This window comes from Octopus bimaculoides, chromosome 9 (genome assembly GCF_001194135.2).
Source record: "Octopus bimaculoides isolate UCB-OBI-ISO-001 chromosome 9, ASM119413v2, whole genome shotgun sequence".
Taxonomy (NCBI): Eukaryota; Metazoa; Mollusca; class Cephalopoda; order Octopoda; family Octopodidae; genus Octopus; species Octopus bimaculoides.
In genome coordinates this window covers 21,134,401-21,141,217 of record NC_068989.1, presented here as the reverse complement: position 1 = coordinate 21,141,217, position 6,817 = coordinate 21,134,401, and the positions used below count along the sequence as shown (strand labels likewise).

The 6,817-nt window shown below is 36.1% G+C and overlaps 1 protein-coding gene across 1 annotated transcript in view; it reads left to right on the top strand.

Annotated features, from left to right (window-relative positions):
• The window catches only part of LOC106876839 (corticotropin-releasing factor-binding protein), a 155,065-nt gene that overhangs the window by 91,216 nt on the left and 57,032 nt on the right, over positions 1 to 6,817 (top strand). The window lies entirely within an intron of this gene.

The following is a 6,817-nucleotide window of genomic DNA, read 5'->3' as shown; positions in this document are numbered from 1 at the left end:
ACACACACACACACACATATACGAAGGTCTTTCAGTTCCCGTATACCAAATCCACTCATATATCTTTGGTCGGCCCGAGGCTATATAAAATGACATTTTCCTAAGGTGCCACGCAGTGAAACAGAAGCCGGAACCGTATGACCAGGAAGAATACTTCTTACCACACAACCATATTGCGCCTATAGACAATCTTAGACATTTTTTATAAATTGTAAGAATTTGATCTGAAGCACAAAGAAAATATTTTTATCTTCAACTGCTTCGTCAGAGAAGGAAGTGTAATGCATACGATCCTTTTTCACAGCAGCTCCGTTATTTGGCGGTAGAAAGGGAACAGGAAATCTGGCTTGAATGCTGAAAGCAATATGAGTTCTGCCAAATGTACTGTGACGACAGGAAATGGGGAGGGTTAAACAAGACAGATTATACCTACCAAACACATTTACTATTTGCAGAACACACGCATTCATTTATATTTATATATGTGTATGCTGGCATGTGTGTGTGTGTGTGTGTGTGTGTGTGTGTGTGTGGTTTATTCCGTTATTGGTGGGATCAACAAAAATATACTTCGTCCAGTGTCAGATAAATAACATTTACGATACACAAGATTTAAATGCGAGTTACTACAAGTTTCATGCTTCTGATAGTGCAATTGTGGCGCTCAAATGGTTTGAAATGCGAAAGGTTTATCGCGGATTAAATCCCCGCGGTAAAGAGTGGAATTGAGATGAGCAAATATGGAGATAATGTGTCTTTGTTCTCTGTGTAAGTTTGCTCTGTTGATACATAAACATTTATAAATTTATACTTAAATATCGTGTGAAAATTTTCAACCTTTGCCTTCTCTCTATTCCCATATATACGTGTACATATATTTTGTATATCAAATCTAAGCAGTTTTATTTGTTCATACACATATTATTTTTTTCTGTCATCGGACTGCGACCATGCTGGGATACACTTTTGAAGGATATAGTTGATCAAATCAGTTCCAGTAGCGTTTCTTTTTTGTTTTTGTTTTTTTTTAGTTTCCGCTACGTTAAGGAGATGTAGACAAACCAACACTGGTTGTCAAGTGAGGAGAAACAAGCACACATAACATAAGCATACACACTCAGATGCATGTGTGTGTATATATGACGATCTTCTGTACAGTTTCCACACGGCCATTCAAGGTTTTCGTCGGCCAAGAACTATAATACAAGACATTTGCCCAAGACGTTATGCTGTGAGACTAAACTTGAAACCTAGGGAAAATCAATGAAAATCTGTTACCGATGAAGATTATATGAAAGAGACATACATAAAAAACTAGAACTGAAAAATGTGCACGCTCAAAAGGGTCACAGAATGTCATAATAAACCTTAAAAAGTATGGGACTAGCTTTGTTGCTCAAAAATATTGGAATCACTATATGGTGTACATTCTGTGGTATCTTAAGACGAAGAGAGACTCGTGTGAATTGCGATTTTACAATAATTATTAAACCGAGTTCTTAATATAAAAATTCGAAAATGTACAAAATATGATCTTTAACTTCGAATAAGTAAATCCATAATGATACTCTTCATACCAAAGTTATAAAAACATATTTGACACTGCATGCAAATTACCATGATAATAAAAAATAACTGGATTTATGATGACGTCAAATCAATATAACAACGTAAGTACGAAACCGAAATAATTATAAGCAAAGATAATTCGCATTATGATACATATATTAATGGAATAGTTATGCCAATTGAACAAAGTACCACTAAATTATTTTTGATTGATTACTTGTAAAATTATAAAAAATATCCTTCATAAATTGAATTATTGCTTAAAGATGACATTAGTATTTGTACTCGACTGACTTGTTAAAATTGAGTATACGACAATTTAACTTAATTAATTTCAAATATAATTTAATTTCTAATATAATTTAATTTCGATGAACTAAACAAATTCCTTGTGATAAAAAGATGCCACAGAATGTACAACATATGTTTCTACTCTAGGCACAAGGCCCGAAATTTTGGGGGAAGAGGCCAGTCAATTAGATCGACCTCAGTATGCAACTAGTACTTAATTCATCGACTCTGAAAGGATGAAAGGCAATGTCGACCTCGGAGGAATTTGAACTCAGAACGTAAAGACTGACGAAATAACGCTTATGCAATTCGCCCGGCGTGCAAACGTTTCTTATTTCTGTATTGCCCACAAGGGGCTAAACATAGATGGGACAAAGAAGGAGAGACAAAGGGGTTAAGTCGATTACATCGACCCCAGTGCGTAACTGATACTTGATTTATCGACTCCGAAAGGATGAAAGGCAAAGTCGACCTCGGTGGAATTTGAACTCAGAAGGTAACGGCAGACGAAATACCGCTAAGTATTTCGCTCGGCGTGCAAACGTTTCTTATTTCTGTATTGCCCACAAGGGGCTAAACATAGACGGGACAAAGAAGGAGAGACAAAGGGGTTAAATCGATTACATCGACCCCAGTGCGTAACTGGTACTTAATTTATCGACCCCGAAAGGATGAAAGGCAAAGTCGACCTCGGCGGAATTTGAACTCAGAACGTAGCGGCAGACGAAATACCGCTAAGCATTTCGCCCGGCATGCTAACGTTTCTGCCATCTCGCTGCCTTAATAATGTACAGCATATAGTGATTCCAATATTTTGGAACAACGATACTAGTCCAATACATTTCAACGTTTATTATTACATTCTTTATTCCTTTAGAGCGTGCGCTTTTTTCAATTCTAGTTTCGTACTTTTTAAGGCAACGCTTGTAATATTTTATATATGTACCGTATCTCTCCTAATGGTGTGACAGCCTCTATTAAACTGATACCCAAACGCCGACCAATTGAAATACTGTGACTCTCACGATATAAAAAGAAATGTACAATAAAATCGATAATAATTATCGTATTTGTATTAATATCATACCGAGAGATACTGAACACCAGCTAGTATATTATAAGCTGTACTATAAAGCAATTTATTTAAAAATATATTAATAGTAATTTTTAGAAAATAATTAACAAAATCTAAACGACCTTCCATGCAACGAAGAGAAGGCGAAAATGAGTAAGGCAAAATCCTCGAAGACAGCTGCGTGCCAAACTATCGCTCATTGGTTGAATGAATTGAAAATTAACCAATAAAACGAGATCACCACGCCACGGCCCCCTTTCACTTTTATTTGCAGCCTAGGAATATATTGTCAGACACACAATAGATTCGGCTATAACATAGCGTTGTCGGTCAATGCGTGCCTGACAGATATTGTCGAGGTTTTATTTTATGACTTAATAATATCAGAGAAATTCTCTCTGCAAGAACAATCAATAGAAGAGGCGTTGACATGGCATTAATTATCGAATAGAAAATAAAAGATATTAATCCTGCTCCAGTATATTCAATTAACTTTTACGAGTCATCTGATGTAAATAAGGTTCAACAGATCACATTGTATAGTTCAAAAGTTTCTCGGGAATAATTGACTGGATTGACACCATTTAAAGAAGAAGTGGGGCAGATATTATTTGTCAGGCTTTTTTGAATAGTTTGACACAGAAAGAAAAGAAAAGACTTCAATATCCACTGATGTATTCACTTAATAAAAAATGACAACCTTTTCACTTTATCAATCATGAAAAAGCACTCTGCGCTCGAACTTTCCCTTGACAATGCATGGAATTTATGACTTTCGTTGCCAAAGTTGTAGACAATATAAAAGCAAGAGGTCTAAATCACCTGCAGTGCTCCTTGCATTACAAAACATTGACTCTACTAATCAAAACATGCGTCTGGTGACTTTCTAATAGTATTGTACTGAAAAGATTTACGGTTTGCTTGAAATTCATAAAACAATTCTCACAAACTCTTAGCATTTTATGGTGGACATAAACCATTGAAACTTTCTTAGCAAAAATCTTCAAGGGGATGAAAACACGCCTCTTCTGTTGTTAGAAGGGGATTTAATATTTGAGCACCAATTTACTGGTTTTGAAGGACATAAAAAACGAAAAACTAGTTGATTTTCCTTCCGTTAGAAATTTTTCAAAAGAACAGATTTTTTAAAACAAGCCACCACTTTGGTATTTCGTATAACACCCTTTGGCTCTTAAACGTCACAAATATATTTCCAGAGATTAGTCAAACTGATCTTGAGATGGAATTACGATATAGCTAGTAAGGAATTGTGTGAATGTCAACAAGTGTATACAGTAATCCTTCACCATATCGCGGTCCACCTATCACGCACTCAATACATCACGGAGTTTTCTGGTAAATTTTCTGGTAAATTTATATCGCGGACTCCTCAGTATATCGGGAGTTTCTTCGGCCGATAGGTATTTATATCTGTTTAGATTTTAATTGTTTCTGTGGGGTTTTGGAACATAACACCCACGATAGTCGAGGGATTACTGCATACGAAATAAAATCGGAGGAAATCTAGTTTCAGAAGGTCAAACTCGTAGAACATCATAAATGAACCGAAATTCAAACAATACCAAAAAGTTTAATATCTGATATTTAGAACTCAATTCCAGATAATTATAAAAACATAAAAAAGGATTAGTTTCAAATCTTGGCACAAAGCCAACAAGCTCGATACATATTTTATCGACCCCAGAAGGATGAAAGGTAAAGTCGATCTCGGTAGGATTTGAACTCAGAACGTAAAGACGGGCAAAACGCCGGTAAGTATTTTGCCCGGCGTGCTGATGATTTGCCAGCTCGCTGCCTTAAAACATAAAATATTAACATGTAGTACTATATCGTTCATCAGAAATAGACCTGTCTGAAGGAAAAAATTCTTTGCAATTATACCTAATCAGACTTGAATGTATGGTTAAAAAAACAATAAACCATACGTTCCATTACATCGTTAAGTTGATTACCAGAAACAAACTGAAATAACTCAAGGTCCTTATGAGAAGGTTTTCCAAAATAATTTCTGTCAATTCCGCATGAGAGATCATATCTTCGAAGATTGGACCGTGAGACTTTTCACGTTTACTTTTACATATTTGACCAAGAGGAAAGGGCTGTAACTAACACCTTCGTGAGACCCTCTCAGCTCAGTGACATTAATGAGTCTACAATTGAAGGAAAATCAGAAGGGTGGACATTCCAGACTACTGACACTGTAGGGGGAAAAGAATGGACAACAGACGAGACTGACGAGGTTTTCCTATTCGTCCGTTGTAGCGACGAGAATCATCTTGTTATCTTTAAGGATGGCTGCTAATTTGAGCGTTTACTTTATTTAAAGTGAATGAATGTTGCACACCATCAACCTCACTCTCTCGACTGTGATCATCTTCAAATCAGCGACAAGATCAGGTCAAGACAACTGGGAAATGAAAAAGATGCAGTGGATGACCAAATGTCTTATTTGACGCATCTTGCTCGCTGCACTTCACAGCGTATTGCTGCAGCTGTCCTCCACGATGTTAAAGCATGGTTTCTTCCAGACACCCGAATCCAGTCATCACATACATAAGTAGGCAAGCCCTAATATGTTAATTAACCTTATTGGAACCTCACGGGAGCTACGCCTCCAGCACTATAGTCGCAAAGAGGTGGTTCCACACTCCTCAAAATAGTGGGACTCGCACTACAGGATGCAGTTTAAAGTCATACGCAAGATATGGCAGAGGTGATGGATATAGAACAGATGAGCAGAGATATAAAGACAGTAAAAATAGAAGGAAGGTATTAGGCTACAGTAGTAACGCTAGAAATGTCAGAGTTAAAGCTTTAAAAGTGACGATAAGAGAGACACTTTAACAATCAATACCACACATAAGTGTAACAGTATGTAATTGAACCAACAGAGAAGCAGCAGAAGTACAACAGAAGACCCGATATATTTATTATTTGTTCAATAACTTATTAATTTTGAAAATGCATTATTTATCGTCTGTCTAGGAGGGCACACCTAGACAATAGTTCGAAGCAATAGATGAGTTTCTGATGCGTGTACAATCATCCGTTAATTCAGGCAGATGATTACGTACATACATGCATATATGCATACACATACATATACATACATATATATATATTTATACACACACACACACACACACACACACACACACACACACACACACACACACATATATATATATATATATATATATATACATGGGGAGAATTCACAAAAAAACAACAGACGAAGGCAGGTGGTGTAGAAAACAAACAGATGTATTAGTATAACGCTCGGGAAGTGAAAAAGTATTTAACGTTTCGAGCCTAGGCTCTTACACAGAAAGGAACACAGAAAGAAACAAGAAGAGGAAAAAAAAAATATATATATATATATGCTTACATACACACAAACACACATACACACACACACACACACACACACACACACATATGAATAAGAAATAGTGCTACAAGTCACCAATGTTTGCTGGAAAGAGCAGTCGATAACGATACGCCGAAATGTATAAATGGCAAAGATGTATGCGGGGAGGCAAATGAAACATTTTTTGTCTTACCTCTAGGAAGAACATGGGAAAATTGGAAAACCTAGAATTGATAATCTAGGACTTGAGTTTAGGAATTTCCAAAATACGGTTCTTATCGTAAATTTGATTAGTCCTCATCAGGTAGATTCACCTGTGACGGAAATTTTGAAATATTGCTACATCTTGCCAGTATATTCGCCTGAACCCCTAGCTGGAAAGTAACACTATTGTATTGCAATGATATTTAAAATATTATATATATATAGTAACGGTTTTTTTTGTTATATTTCTGCTGCTTTTAAATAAAGTATATATATATGTATGTATT